Source organism: Meleagris gallopavo, chromosome 2 (genome assembly GCF_000146605.3).
Source record: "Meleagris gallopavo isolate NT-WF06-2002-E0010 breed Aviagen turkey brand Nicholas breeding stock chromosome 2, Turkey_5.1, whole genome shotgun sequence".
In the NCBI taxonomy this organism is placed as follows: Eukaryota; Metazoa; Chordata; class Aves; order Galliformes; family Phasianidae; genus Meleagris; species Meleagris gallopavo.
The window spans coordinates 22,315,622-22,331,726 of record NC_015012.2 but is presented as its reverse complement, the minus strand read 5'-3'; the positions used below and the strand labels follow the sequence as shown (position 1 = coordinate 22,331,726).

General features: G+C 40.2%; 1 long non-coding RNA gene across 2 annotated transcripts; it reads right to left on the bottom strand.

Annotated features, from left to right (window-relative positions):
- Positions 1 to 1,039: 1,039 nt before the first annotated feature.
- On the bottom strand, positions 1,040 to 15,746 carry LOC104909582. 2 transcript variants are annotated; one of them, XR_004158814.1, is made up of 4 exons: positions 15,453 to 15,746; positions 13,430 to 13,485; positions 7,126 to 7,277; positions 1,040 to 1,696 (listed from the first exon to the last, which is right to left on the bottom strand). It is a non-coding gene; the product is annotated as an uncharacterized LOC104909582 (long non-coding RNA). The 2 variants fall into 2 exon arrangements; XR_004158813.1 differs by lacking the exon at positions 13,430 to 13,485 and having other exon boundaries at positions 15,453 to 15,738.
- Between the last annotated feature and the right edge of the window lie 359 nt (positions 15,747 to 16,105).

Below are 16,105 nucleotides of genomic sequence, written 5' to 3'. Positions count from 1 at the left end.
CAGCAGATAAATCAGCAGCTCCTCAGCCCCACCCTTATCCTCCAGACTCTGAGGCCCATAGCAACCATTGTTCTGAGCCACTTCCAGCAGGGCAGAGCTGATTCATTCCCTCCCAGTCCCAAGGACAAGTAGCAAAAGCTGTCATTTTGTTAATCCTGGTGTAATTAACCACCACCAGTGTTTCGATTTTAATCCTCTTTCTATAAACTTTGAGCTTTAGGATCTGTGAGCTTTTATATCTGTGGTTTTAGAAGATATTTACATTTATCTTTATCCAGGACATAAAATCTTTTGCAGAAGTGATAGTTTTTTTGGATGGTCTAAACTATTTTGGATTCAAATCAGGACAAAAATGCAAGGGCCAGACTGGAGAGGTACAGGAGGAGGTTGTCAGACTCTTGCTTGTTTCACCAGCATGGAGCAGTAGACAGGAAGAGAAGCTGAGTGTTTTGTGCAGAGAAGATGGCTTCTTGCTATCTACCAGTTTTCAAAGACATGGCGAAAAAGAAGACCTGGATCTGCAATTTCTTCCTTTGCTTTTGGTATCAACCAGCTTCCAAGGATGCTGGCAGGGTTGGCAGCCCTGCCAGTGGCAGGGGATTGGAACAAAGTTATCTTTGAGGTCCCTTCCAACCCAAACTATTCTATGATTCTGCCGTAGTTTTTGTCAGAGATGGAAATGTCATTATAGACTCACAGAATCATGGAATCACCAAGGTTGGAAAAAACCACCGAGATCATCAGTCTCACCATCCACCTACCATCAATATTTCCCCTAAATACTACGATCTAAACATTTCTTACAACATCTAAACATTTCTTCTTCTGCCAGGGACAGTGACACTACCACTTCCCTGGGCAGCAGTTCCAGCACCTAAAACCTCTTTCAGAAAAGAAAGTTTTCCTAGCATCCAACCTGAATTTCCCCTGGTGCAACTTGAGGTCATTATCTCCTGTCCTATTGCTAGTTATGCAGGAGGAGATGCCAACTCCCACCTCACCACAACCTCCCCTGAGGTAGTTGTAGAGAGTGATAAGGTCTCCCTTGAACCTCCTCTTCTCCAGACTAAATGATCCCAGCTCCTTCAGCCACTCCTCATAAGGCCACTTCACTCCCCTAACAGCTTAGTTGACCTTCTGTGAACATGCTCCAGAGCCTCAACATCTTTTTTTCCAGCGAGGCTCCCAAAACTGAACACAGTGTTCAAGATGTGGCCTCACCAGTGTTGAGTACAGAGGGAATTATGTGGTACTTTCTGTGAGAATACCCAAGACTGTGGATAGGCAAGACATGGGAACATCTCATTTGAATAGACAAGGTGTTTGAGTTGTTTCTCAGAGTCAATAAAAAATAAAGGCATGTGAAAATGTCAGAGTATTTCCTCTTTCCCTTTCCCATCCAAACACAAAATCAAATCAAAGCAAACACATGGGACACAAATACAGCAGCAGCCTCCTCTGTGCATATTCACTGTGATAGGCAGGCAGTTTCCAGATGTATGGATTACACAGCTCAACCAACTGCTGCTTAAAGATTGGCCTTAGCATATTGACTGAGTGCCTCACCACGTCAGAAACTTCTGCACTCGGTGGTAGAGCTTCTGCCCTTTGCATCTGGCTGCATCCATTTGGTGACCTTGTTGCCATCTCTTCATTCCAGCTAGATGTTTTTCACATCTCCTGAAGCATAAAGTCTCTGTAATGTAATTAAACATGAGAATATAAATATGTGAGGTTTTTTTTTAGCTTTAGTCTGAATATTTTTCAGTTGACTGTTGCTATAGTGTAGGAAATGCATAGCTATAACAGCAAGAGCTGTGAAGGATACTCACAGCAGAAAGAGCATCAACGCTGCAAAATGTATATAAAACTGCCAAAGACAGAGTGCTTAAAAGTACTTTCAGATCTGCACTGAAAAATAAATTAGGATTTTCACATCATGTGGATGCACATCTCTTATAACTACTTTGATAACTGTGTATTTGTGAGTGCAGTTGGATGCTGGATAAGACTTCTCAGACATAAATACTCCTGCAGTAATATGTGCTACAGAATCACTGTGCTTGTGCAGGGCTCCTGCCCTAGGCTATACTGGTTACCACAGCCCTAACATAGTGCTTAGTATTTCTAGTCCTGATTCCATTTTTCAGCACTGATCCCTTATTTTTGAGTGGTACTGGTATGAGCAAGACTTGGGGCTACATATGTACAAGAGACACCTTGGCACTTTGACAGCCAAATTCACAATGTCATGTCACTCTACAATTTACATCTTCATGTTATGCACCACAAGAACCTGGGCATCCCAGGAGCAGGAACTGCATACAGAAGAGGCTCAAGACAGCCATCAGGCTGAGAGAAGAGCTGCTTAATGCCAACAGAAAGAATAAAGAGTAATAGAAAGCCATCTTTTATGGTTGACAAGGGATTCAGACTTGAAGATATCACTGGGCAGGTGGCTTTTCTGAAACAGCAGAGGCCGAGGTTCTGTACTGTTATCTCACTGTGCATCCTGAAGGCTAGGATTGAAACTTGTGATGCAGGGGATTCCCATACCTAAATCTCTAAACCAGAGTTTGTGCCTTGTCCCTCTCCTCTTGCTGCAGTACTCTGTCAGGAAAGCAATCGTATTCACACATGGGATCCCTTCCATCACACCTACTAAGATTGGTCTCTGTCCTTATTATATGGAAATTATTCCTACTGCAGTGTTTTTTGTTTGTTTGTTTGTTTGTTTGTTTGTTTACCAGCTGCTGTATAAGAGAATTTGTAGTCAGACACTGGTCCAAGCAGAACACTGATATCAATAAAAGAAACTGGCAGTGGCTGACATGCCAGCAGGATTCAGGCATCTCTCAGTTAAGGGTTGAAAGGATTTTGGAGGACTTTTCAGGTTCCAGACACTGCTAAGCAGCTGAATTTGGGGCACAAGTGTTTAAAGAGGTTGTGAATGGCAATGGTCCTCTGTGGAGGTGTTCCTCTCCCAGCATGTTGTGGATGCTTTATGGGTGCATCCACAGTCAGATGTGATTATAGTTTGCAGGATGCTTTTTATTGCAATCTTTCTCTAAATCTTAATAGCTGACAGCCAGTAAAGTCAGCAGCATTGTTTACAAAGTAGAAAAGATAACTGTTTAATAAAACACTCCATCATTCATAAAATATTCCTTTATTCTCACCATTCATCCTGATAATTTTCAAGAACATGCTGTTATATGGGAAAAAGAACTTCTAAAATGTTTTAGTCCTCAAATCTAGGTCAAAGTCTGGAGCCCCATTTGAATCTAGGACGATCTTTTCCAGAAATGCTGACCGTTTTATATTCTTTGAGCACCCTGATAGGCTGAAAATATTCCTAGGAGATTAGCAGGCTCTCAGCTACTGCTTAAATTCATAGAAATTAAACCTTCCATCATCTGGTTTTTATATTTAGAAAATGTCAGCTATACTTCCTATCACGTATGTTGTTGCTTCAATGCACTGAGCCTTCTGTGAATTTCAAAACACATAACTCAGCTCTCAAGCATTTCTTTTGTAAATATTGATAATGGTTTCAAGTTCTTTATTAAATAACTTTTTAATGAGTCTGAGGACAAAGAACTATTTTTTCACAGTCTCCCAAAGATAAGAATCGTAACGTATCTTTCTGTACCATGGAACACATGGTTCTCAATACCTCATTGTGCAGCCTAGGTTTTCCTCACTTTTTAAAACTCACTTTAAAATATATATATTTAAGGCCCCATGATTATAAGAAATAAAATCCAACTAGGTCATACTGAGGTGTCTGAAATCACATGCAAATTCTGTGTGACAGCTTTGCAGGTCAGTGTGTGCTGGCATTTGGAGTAGCATTAGAAGTCTCCCTTTACCCTTGTAATCCTGCAGCAAGAACTACAAAACACTACAATCACTCCTAATATGGTTCAGCACATAGACCTCTCCTTGTGCAACATTATTTATTGCCTGCGTTTTTACCAGAAAGGATCCCTGTGCATACACATAGGATCGAAGACAATAAAATATTATGGAGAGGTTCAGCAGGGGAGGTTTCCAGGGAAAGGCTTTTTATCAGTTTACAGGCATGGCCAGAGTACTGCAGGGGAGTTCCTCTTCGGAGCAGGCTGTAAACAATTTACATTAGGTAGGTAATAGGAAGTCTTTAGAGTGCCTTGAAAAATATTAACTTACAGAAGTTCTGACCTCTGTCTTCTAGACCTGGCCCAGAGGACTGATGTTTGCTAGTAAGCATTCAGCTCGCTAGGAAACTGCATACTGTCAGTGGAATTAAGGCTATTTTTAATACATTTCAATTAGAAACTGGACTGTGTAGCAGTATACTAAATCAAATACACTGTACAACTAATTTTCTTTACAAAAACCCAAATGGTTACCTTTGAACTTAGAAATGTTGCCTTCAGGCATATAATATTCCAGCCAGCTGCAGCTTAAGTGCATGGCGCAGGTTTTGTAGCTTGCTTCTTCATTCAACACTCAAAATCATTCATGTTTGCTAAGCAGAATTAAAAGCCAACCAGGAACGTATTACTGGTCCCCTGATATTAACCATTCTTCTCACACATTCTCTTGAAGACTTTCAGCTCTAATTGTGACGTTTTCTTCTGTTGGTCCTATTGATAGCTTGAAACCTCACTAACGATCCATTTGAAATGTAAATACTTGGTCTCATTTGAAGGGCTGTTCAAAGAAATTGTATTGAATGATTTAGCTGTGACTGCAAACACTGATCACAAGAAACACAAGGCAGCTTAGGTGATTTTAGATAGCGTCTTAGGCTTGGCCCACAGCTGGAGATGTTGCCAAAGTTGTGGTTTCCTAGAAGGCTAAGAAATATCTTCAGTCTTTCCATTCTCCAAAGTTTTCACCTGTGCTATTTTTTTTTTCTTGTTAAAATGAAGTACAAATGGCTTGAATTGGCACAGTGGTTTTGTTTGTTTGTTTTTCTCCAGAGCAGATGGTAACAAAGCCACGGGACTTCTTTATTAAACATGTAACTGAAAGATAAGGCTTGGAAAGGAGCTGCTTTGTTCACTGGCTAGCAGGTTCTTATTTGCATCTATTATTCTAATGATGCTGAGACTTGCTTGCAGAGTTTAGGATCTGTCAGGGCACCACATGCACCCCACAGGTATCTTTTCAGCTGTTTCCAGTTAAGGCACAATATTACTGAGTTGTGACTTATAAGAACCATTCCATCTTCCATGTTTGTCATTGTGCCAACACATGGGAAATGACCTCGTCCAAAAAGCTGAGCACCTGCAACTCTCATTAAGATCCTCCCGGTGTCACCCATTGCTTTTCAGACTCCTGAACGGGCCTCTTACAATCTACCTGCTTCAAATTCCCTGAGGATTTATTGGCTCAGAACACAGATTACTTGTCTTGGTATCAAGGATTTCCTTTCTTTTGAACACGAACATAAAAACACAAAGAGGGACTAAACTCAAGTAATGTGAAAATATTGTGTTTGATTCCAGCCCATATATTCAAAGTTATAGCTAAACGTCTGATTTTAACTTGAAATGTGATGCCTCTACTCTGCATATCATCATGCAGCATGTAAAATGTTTGGAAGCCTTTAAAAAAACAGAAATATTTTTGGCTTTGATTCATTCATCATTATGCTTTCTTTAATGCATTTGTATACGGCTCAACAGATTTTTACATTATCAAGCTTGAGCATCAAATTTCAGGAATGATTAAATCGGTGACACTATCAGTTACAGTGGTAGTATACAGTCAGAAACCTGTTATGTACTTTACAGGTGCTATATGTTTAGATGAGAGGATCCTGCTCAAAATCTGTGCAGTCCAAAAGCTTGATCCAAATCTTCCTGAAGCCCTTCCATTTTGTTTCAGTGACACACAGCACTGAAATTTACTTCAGTGACACTGAGCTGTTCTCAGTGAGCAGTAAAGTACAGGCACCTGCAACTTGGCGCTGGCCTAAAATTGCTCTACTTTTGCCCTTTTAAATTCAGACTAAGCAATAAAATTTAATGTACACATGCACTTACTGCATTAAAATTAATGGTTTCATTTCCAGACTGATTACTAACCATGAGCTTAAATGAAATTAGTTCTCCTAGAAGATGTCTAAGTACCCATAGAAGTGAATACTGGTTTTCAGACTTGGAAAAAATGCAATATACCAAACAATGACAATTTCCCACTCAACTCGCTTAAATGCCTTAGTGATCTCAGGGGTTTTTTTTATAGATCCTGACAAGAAATAATCTCTAAGCTCCATTCAACACCTGACTCAAATTTGAAGTGAAACAAAATAAACTCATCACTCATCTTCAAAGGTTTAAATGTAATCCTTTCTAACGAAGACTATTTCTTTCCATTGCTCTACATTCCCCTTTAATTCCATCAGTTTTCCATGAGATCATCTAGGCAATTTTACACATAGCTTCTTTTAAAGAAATCACGCCTCAATCGAGCATGTTTAAAAATGTTATCCTATGGTAATTTATGCATTATGAAAGCAAAATTTTAAACCATGTAATTAATTAGTTTTGAAGTGGGACTTGGATGTGAATGGAAGCTTGCAATTAGACCTCATTAATGTACTCAGAGTTTACAGAGTATGCAGGCTTATGCTTCCATTCCTCCAGATACTGTGTCTCCTGAAAGGAGATAGTCTCTATCCCACTTGCTTGTAATTGAGAGAAACCCTTTGTTGTCCTGCAAAGCTACCTCCAAGTATTTTAAATGATCCAAAAGCTGATATTGTTACCCTTAGAAGCACTGATGACTCTTTAATCCATGGGTATTCAAGTTTGTATGGAAACTTCAACTGATGCAAAAAGCACAATAACACTAACAGAGCAAATTCTCAGCTACGAAACACTATTTCTCAACACAGTCACTGCTACTAGCTGTGCATTTTCACCAGTAATGAACAACAGCCTGCATGCCACACTCATAACAATCTGCACAAGCAGAGGTGACCCACTGTTGCTGTCACCACTGCTGAAATGCACCACCCACTGCCTCACAGTGCTCACATCCACTGTTTGGTCTCCATAAATGCTCAGCAACCATCGATGAATGTCAGTGGATGCAATTTTTTCTACATAGAGGAATTCAGTGACACACCTTTGCTTCATACACAGTTCCATATTCGATGTCATTGTATCAGACTGCTCCTCTGCTGCCATCTGTCAATTGGAGTAGCATGTGATGGAATGTTGGTAGGAAGGTTCAACTTCTACTGCTGTACCATCAATGTCCACCTCTGACACGGTGAGCTAACAGAATAAAACAGGAGGCATTATTTTCAGAGCAGCCCCCATAGAATAGAAAACATAGTTAATATATTTAAGTAACAAAACTTATTTTCATGTTCTTTTTAAATTAAAACATACAGTAAAGAGAGCAACAAAACCATAAAGCTCACGGGATATGACTTTGTTTTTGTGACACTAGCTCACCAGACTGGTCCAAAGGCAGCAGCTACAATTCACAGTGAGCTCTCAAGGTGTTTGTCAGAGATTTTTGATGAAATTTAACTCTTCCTGTACTTCATCCTTTATAATAACTGTTCACAAATGTATGTACTGCCCAAAAGCTGTGGCATTAATAAGGCGTGACTGTGAGGTGGGGGGTATTTCTCTGTGGTAAGAGAGGGCTTATAGAAGTTGGGTAAAGAGACATGATCAAATTTTGGATTGCACTCTATACATTCCATTTGGAAACTCACAGCTAACGTACTTATGTCAAATGAAAATGAAGTCTCAAGTAAACAAAAAAAAAAGATTTTTTTTGGCAATTTTGAAACACGCTCTCAGATTCCTTTATCACAGTGAAAAGCGTGGCTGCATATTTTTTGCCGTTCACAGGACTGTGTTTAACCAACATATCAAAATCTGTGAACTTATTTGTCATCATGCAAGTTAGCACTGCATTGCACCCTGCCCCTGCTTTCAGCCCAGATGAGGTTAATGACTGAGTGACTGCTGCTTGGTGAGGCAGAGCCACTGCCATGATGGCGTGGGGCGGGGGGCAGCCACAGTGTGAGCTAGGCCAGGCCACATGCGGCCCACGTGTTGGACATGCCTCTTTAATCATTATACTTGAAATGCATGGAATTCTTGCAAAGCTAAAGTGGCATGAATGGATTCTCAGGTAAGACTTTAATCAGTAGAAAAATGCATCCAAAGTACAAAATGACTGGAAAACAGTGTCAAATGCTCTCGTACTGTTGTTTCACTGAGACCTCATAAGCTCTGAAGTCAAACCTAGTTCAACTGAATGCTGTCTATACTTACAGTCCTATTAAAAAGCTGTCAAAGTATTAATATTACAACTAGTCGAAAGGTACAGTTAAAGTGTGATTGCATTGTGTTTATATGTGGACTGCTTATGCCATTTGCAGCAATTTTTAAAGTAGTAATGTTTCTTCAGTTCGCATTCAATATGTGTGTTCGTAATAGAAGTTGCAAAAAGTGAGTTGTTTATCATACTCCCCAGAAACATAAAGAATACATCTTCTACATACCATGTCAATAGACATATACACAGACCACATCCTGCAATCAACATCTAGCAGCCTTAGCAAGTTTGGCAGTCAACATCTGGAAGGCTGGCAGAACCAAGCTTGGGATTTGGATTACGTCTTTTTTTCACAAGGTGTGCAATTGTCCTGGGCAAATAAAGCCCTTAAGCCTAGTAAGGAGCTTTAGAGTATGCAATTACTTTAGGGGACAAATTAAAAGACACTGAAAGCCTCACAAAGTTTTACAGCCTATGTGGCAAAACCTTATGACTCTTAACTGCCAAACTCAAATGAATAAGCTTGTCTCCTGGGAAAAAAAATTATTGTGCTGGATATTTCTAATCCTACACATAGCACAGCACTTGGAGATCTCCAGAGGGAAGAGTAGAGGTATTTTATTTTAGTTCTTTCTATTAGATTACATGTCAGAGAGAAGAGTGGTACAGCTAACCCATTTTCCCCATTATTTTTCTCCCTGAATATGAACTTTACAGTGCTGCTGAAGAACAGAAGTATCTTTATTTTATACAACAGCAATGGATCAAAGGACATATTCTGGAACCTTATCATCATGTGTAAGAAAAGCAGGCAGTAGTGTAGCTAGAAACCAGAGGGAAGAAACCCGCAAAGTTATTTTGTAAGCTGTTTTTGTCCAGAAAAGGTTCAAAAGCAATGCTTCTGAGCAGCTAATGCCTTATTTACTTTCCTGTTTTTGTTTTAACCCAGTCTGTGTTATGTAAAAGTAGACTCCAACACACTCATCCAGAGCTTCTTGCCTGAGGCGATGAACCTAGCAATTTCATCTATCAGTTATACCAAACCACAGCACACTTTTCTAAGCTTAGCTTGTTATTGTCTTTCAGGCTGTAGAATAACCCAGGGCAATGGAACAGTTGCTGGCATTACAAATGTTTTCAGACTCTGATGCTAGTAATATGCAACCTTATTTGAATTAAACTACCTCTTTAAGAGAGTCTGAAACCGGATGACTTCATATAATTCATTATGTTTAAGAAGGCGGTTTAGTGTGGTAAGTTAAAACCCATTAAATTGCTCTGTAGTTTTCTTGGCTGTGGTTGTTTTTCTTAAGTGAAAGTAATTAAACATAAATATTTACTAATATCCCAGGCTGTGAAACTCTATAGCCACTAACAAGAACAAGGAGAACCAATCCAGCAGTGGCTTCCTATACTAATATCCCACGCTGGCTGAAACATTCCTGCTGACTTTTCAACAAATAGGGCCAGCTATTGTGGATTCCTTTGAGGGGGAATTCAGAAGCTAGGCAGTTGAATTTATTTAAACAAGGGAAGGAAACCACTACTCGGATGCATTTTTTTAATACATATATATATATACAGGATTAATGCAATGTGCCGCAAAACACCACAAGTAAATTAGCTTTTTCCATATTGATCCTTCCTCTAATTTGCTCCAAAAATCTGCTGATGTCAGTACAAAAAGTCTCATTGAGTTGCATGGGTTCTGCATCACAGTCTTGCCATAAGTAAGCTAAACCACAGTGGCAGCACTCCTCCTCCAGTCACCTCATCCCATCACTCCTAAACCATCTCCCTCCAGCCAGCACAAGTGATGCTGTGACCACACAGGGAAACAGACTAAGGAACAAATATCAGAGATGCCAGGTTAGCTTACGTATTCTGTTGCAGTAAAGCAAAAGCTTCCTCTTGCTAAGCTTCTGGTAAGCTACTGATATGGTAAATACCCATAGAGGCAGCATAGAATCATAGAATTATTAAGGTTGGAAAGACTACTAGGATCATCTAGTCCAACCATCAACCTATGCCTGGAACTGTTGTAAACGATGTCGTTGAGTGATATATCTTCCCTTTTCTTTAAAACCTCCAGGGATAGTGACTTCACCACCACCCTGGGCAGCTTGTTCCAGTGCCTCACCACTCCTTCTGAGAAATGTTTCCTAGTATCCAACCTGAGCCTCCCCTGGCACAACTTGATGACATTACCTTTCATCCTATTGCTGTTACCTGGGAGAAGAGGCTGACCTCTACCTCGCCATAACCTTTCAGGTAGTTATAGAGTGCAGTAAGGTCTCCAAATGGGTCTCAACTGAGGACCCTCCAGATATGATTTTCAGAGACGAGTATGTGGGATTTAGCTTTGCAATAGAACATTCTTTCTACTCTACTTAGAACTAAGAAGCCTCTTGTAACTCTGTAGGACTCAAATTCAGTAGAATTAAGCAGAGATATTATTTATACAATGTGGTACTTCACTGAGTTGATCTTTGGGCAGATTTTGCTGTTCCTACACATATCAGTCCCTGTTCACGCTTATAATACGACCTCTTTTCTCTAGCATTTGATGAAAAGACTGCAATAAAAGATCTAAGTCCTCAAATGTTGCCAGAAAAATTCAAATCTCTTAGGTTCGAGGAAGGCATCAGTGACTGGCCCAGGGGCACTATTCCAAAAGCAAGATACTGCACACTATGAAAAAGAGCAGCAAAGCCTTAAAACAGATGGCCCAGTATGACTAGGGATGGACACAAGCCTGATCTTGATTCAGGTCATGTGCTGGGAGAACAGAGGACATGCCGGAGGGCTTGTGCCAGCTGTGTGGTGTGGAGGGTCTCAGTCCTGAGGGTTGATACTGAGCTCAGTTTCTTAGAACAAATCATGGCCTGCCCATGAAGCAAAGGCAGCATAAGCAGGGATGCCACAGTTCTCCCCCCACCAGCCCCTTCACAGAGGCGGGTGAGTGTTCATCCACATCACCCCTGGGCCAACATTTCTTCGCATCTCCTGCCAAGCAGGGTGCCAGTTCATGCAAAGTATGCTGCTGAGACACATGGTGTGTTTCAGCCATCGTTAATTCCAAAACGTTTTGCCAAGAAAGAGCTTGTTAAAAGCTGCTTTAGCCAGAAAGATGAAATGCTAAGCTGCCTGCCTTTGCAAGACGATAGCTCACGTGAGAGGTTTGCATTACTGAAACGCAGACATTTTCCTTCATAATAAGCTGGCTGGATCTTTTCAGTCTTCTGGGGGTTTGAAGTGCAAAGAAACTGCCAAAACAATTAAAACTTGGGTTATGTATGTGGCTGAGAAGCAATCTGTGTGTTCTGCTGGAGTGGATCAACCCACACGTGCTCCCAGCAATGCCCGGACAGCCGCCAGTCCTGGGCCTCCCCTCACATCAGGCCCTCATGGCTGCTTGGCTCCTGGCAGCAACCCATTATTCACCTCAGGGAGCACTGCAGTGAGGGGCCACTTCTCTGTCAGTCATTAAGCACTGATAGCAAATAAGACATCCAATATTTGCTAACTGTCTTGGGTTATAAGAAAAACAGTTAAAACTGCACTTATTGAGTGAACAGGTCCTTCACTAAGCTATAAATTAGTCAAGCAAAGCGGCCTTTGGCCATACTACCCTAGGCTGGATTTTTGTGAGATTTTTATCACTTATTCAGTAGAATTTGATTAAGTTGGTAAATCTGGATGACAAGTTGCCAACAAAAATTCAGGTCTCAGAGTAATAATTCAGTAGATGGCATGTTTCTGTCTGAGTTATCACTAAGCACATGCCTAGAGCCAGGCTTAGTATTTTTATTTGAATTCTGGAGGCAGCTTTCCAGAGTCAGAGGATACAGTCATCCTTTCAGCAGTAGGATGCTGGACATCCACTGCTCTAAGAGCTGGCCAAATGTTCCTTCACCTGTATCTTTGTCTTTTGTGAAAGGGAATGGTTAAGGTTTGAATACAGTCCTAAATGATGCATCTCATACCCCAGGGTGCATCTGGACAAAACAAAGACAAAAATCTCTACTAAATTAGAGAAGTCTTTCTCACACTAAAATGATTACCAGAAAAAATATGAATCCTAATGCTATAGGGTGAAGTTGCACAGTTTTTCTCTTTTTTATCATCCAAAGGCTCTTGCAAATTACTGCTAGATGTTGTAACAAATCTGATGGCAGCAAGCAAGGATTTCTGTACCTTCAGAGACTCTTCTACAAGTGTATCCTTTTTTCTTATTTCAACTGCTCTGTGTGCTTTGATTCACAACATAATTCAGCCAAGCAAATCAATGAGGAAGACAGGGAGGATACAAGTTTATTTCCATAGTGCTTAATTGGGAGTTTCCCCCACAACCTGTGTGGCAAGTAATAAGCTTAGCCTTATTTGTACAGCAATGCTTGATTTACTTGTTACTCCCCTTCTGCCTTTCTCATACCATGGTGGCATGGTATTGTTTCAAACCGCTGATCTCTGCTGTGGTCTCTTGTTTCCCACAACTTGCATTGCTGGGATGTTTACTTCCTGGATTTAATTCTAATTTAGCTACTACACTAATCCTTAAATAAATCTTTTTCAGTTCAACTCTTTCCCTTAGCCCTATACACCAATGTTTACACTAATTTAAATAGGCAGGATATTAGATTAAAGTTAATTGAGGGAGTCAACACACTAATCCAGTTTCTATGGGTTTACACCCCCTGAAGAAAGCATTAAGAGCAGCCATATAAATTACCTTTTTTCATAGGGAGAAAGAGAGTAAGTTTGGAGAGTGGCCCACTATTAGGTTTTGGAAACCCAAGTCATTTGTATCATGTGTTTCTTAAATCATCAAACCGAGCATAATATCAAGACAATATATGCAGCTAAGCTTAATTCTCTCTTCCGCACTTCAAGGCTGACAGCCCAGGAAAGCTGTTTGAACAAAGCTGGAGAAACTACAGTTTCCATAAAAGCAAGTGACAGCACATTATCAAAGTGTACCAATCCATGCCCTATTTCCAAGCAGTACAACTAAAATAAAATAAAATTAAAAAAAAAAAGCAAAGAAAAGCCAAACCTTGAATGACATGCATTGTTTGTTATGTTTTCTTAAAGAAGCAGATTAAATTTTAAATTTTAAAACACTCACCTTAGTATCTCAATCCTCAGTTCACAATTTGTATCAGTATTTCTATGTGTTCTGTACTGTGAAGGCACATAGGAAAATGACTTCTGAGTATCACTGCAGCTGTTTGTTTTGTTTGTCTATAAAAGATTTTCTAAAATGCCTAAAAATTGAGACCTACACATAAAATATAGTTATTCTGTGGTACAAATAAGCATCTATAAATTTTTCCGTTTGTAAAATCAGAATTCACTTCTGAGTACTACAACCTGAAATAGCTCTTGTTTCCTTGAGCTGAAAATCACAGAGTTACACTGCTCTCCTTTTAAACTCCAGATGTCTGCTTTTCTGTCATGTCCTCTCATAGCAAGGTGGATGCTGGCTTACTTACATCCATTAATAACATGACCCAGGGTGAAAATTAACAAAGAAGGGCAACGGACCAGTTCTGAGCTCCTCATATCAATCGTTTGTCCATAGCCCATGCATATACTCGTGCAATAAATTCAGTCACTGTACTATGCTGAATTCTGTTAAATTCCCAATGCTCTGGGGCAGAAGTTGTAGCTTTTCCCTGCCAGGTAGGTGTTTATGAGCCTGGTAGCACCAGAAGCGTTTCTGGAGCCCACAAACATAATTTAGCTGCAGTAATGTGAAATTACAGAGCCTGTCTCGTGCCGACATGTGTTACATGCAATTGTAAAAAGGAAAAGAAGTTTAACAGCTTAGCCACAAAGGAATGTTTATATCTGATTACACTAACTGCTAATTTAATGGTAGTTAATCAGTGGCATGTAATACAAGCTGAGCAGTGCAATGGATTTATTGATGAATGGTGTTTAAAGTTGTTGTTAGAAAACTAGTGCATTTGTTACATTAAACAAGCAAGTAAAGAGCCCAATGAAACAGTAGCACATTTGCTAAGGGCAAATTTCTGTTCCAGTTACTATGGTTCAAGTATTAAGTTATTCCAAATTCAGGAGTGCTGTTCCAAAAGTGATGCCTCCTATTTTATTACATTGGCCCACAACATCAGAGGCAGATGCTGGTGGTCTGGCACACATTGATATTCATGGACATTTTCTGAACATTTTGGAAACCAAACAGTGGATGTGAGCACAGTGATGTGGTGGGTGCTGTGTTTCAGCAGTGACAACAGTGATATGAAAGTCAAGCCATGTTCTGGATCACCATGCAGAGTTGTCACACCACAAAATGAAGAGCATCTCATCTGCACAATGCATTAACAGTAGTGGCTACATTGATTTTGTAGTTGAGAATTTATCAAGTAGCATTACTGTGCTCTTTGTATCTGTTGTAGCTTCCATGGATATAAAGATGAGGCATTACTTTCAGAGTAATCTAGAAAATCTAGGATATGAGCTGCAGACTCAATCCTACAGGAGGCAGATGAAATTTCCTAGGGTGGTATCAGTAGGTGCCACATTGCTGGGATGTGCTCTGAATTTTCATGCAAAACCATCATGCAACCTGTGTTGTGCACTTTATCAAAATTCAACATCAGAGGAAAAAAAGAAAAAAAAAGAAAAAAAAAAAAGATGACAATGCTGAGGCTGCAACTTGAGGCTTAAATGCAGGAGTGGGATTTTTATTCTTCTTATTTTAAATGCATCTGCACCCCTGCACACTGGCTATAGGTCTATAAGCTGCAAGGGACATGCTTCCTTTCCCTGAATGCAGTGGGTGCCAAGAACTAGCAGCACTAGCAGCTGTACAACATCTCACAATATGTGAGACTGCAGCACATAGGATGAAGGGAGCTGAAATAGGGGAAAGGAAAAAGAAAGGTACAGCCACTTATCCCCTCTGGCAAGTATTGATTTGCCTGGATGCACACCTCACCTCCCCAGATCTGACCCACACAGCTGCCACGTACCACACAGCTTGTTTTTCTTAGAATGAAATATGAGCAAAGAGAGTCAGCAAAGCAGTTCTGGAAGCAGATCCCCACAGAGTGCATCCATGCCTGAGATTAAAAAGCTGAGAAAAGCTTTTAAAGAAGATCAGACCGAACCTTTTCACTCACTTTTCACTGGGGTCTTCTCTGAATGGCTGTTGCTCTCTGCTCCCCCCAGTGCTGCATCTTGCAATTCCAGTGCAGCCTCCTGACTCTAAGGCCAGCTGAAATCATCGGGAATTTTTACTCCTGTCTTGGCTGCAAAGAGGCCAGCTGCCAAGTGAGAGGCATCTGTAAAGGAGAAAGAAGTTTAAAATTATGTCAGTTATTTATTAACGTGAGACAGTTTACTGAATGCTGCCAAAATTTAAGAGCTTCTGTTTCTCTGAGAGCTTCAGTTCCTTCTTGTGTAACTGTCAGGAATCTGTCCAACATTGCCTATTTCATGAATAATTTTCTTTTATCGTTTCACTGGAAGACTTCAAATGCAAAAGATGGTGATTTTTCAGGCCATTAGCAATGGCTATTAGAAGAGCAAGAAAGAAATGCTAACCTTGGGTAGACCTGGCAAATGAGGTGCCTGGTGACCCAGTGATGTAACTGTGGAGTGTTTAAGAATGGTTCATGTGAAATCTAAAACCCTGCCAAAATTTAGATAGCATATTAAATTTGCCCCAATGATATTACTGCAGGGAAAAACAGAGTAACTAGTATGGCAGTAATTTCTTGTTCAGAATTCATTGTAAATCAACTGCTAGAGGAAGAAGTTTGTTGAATCACTT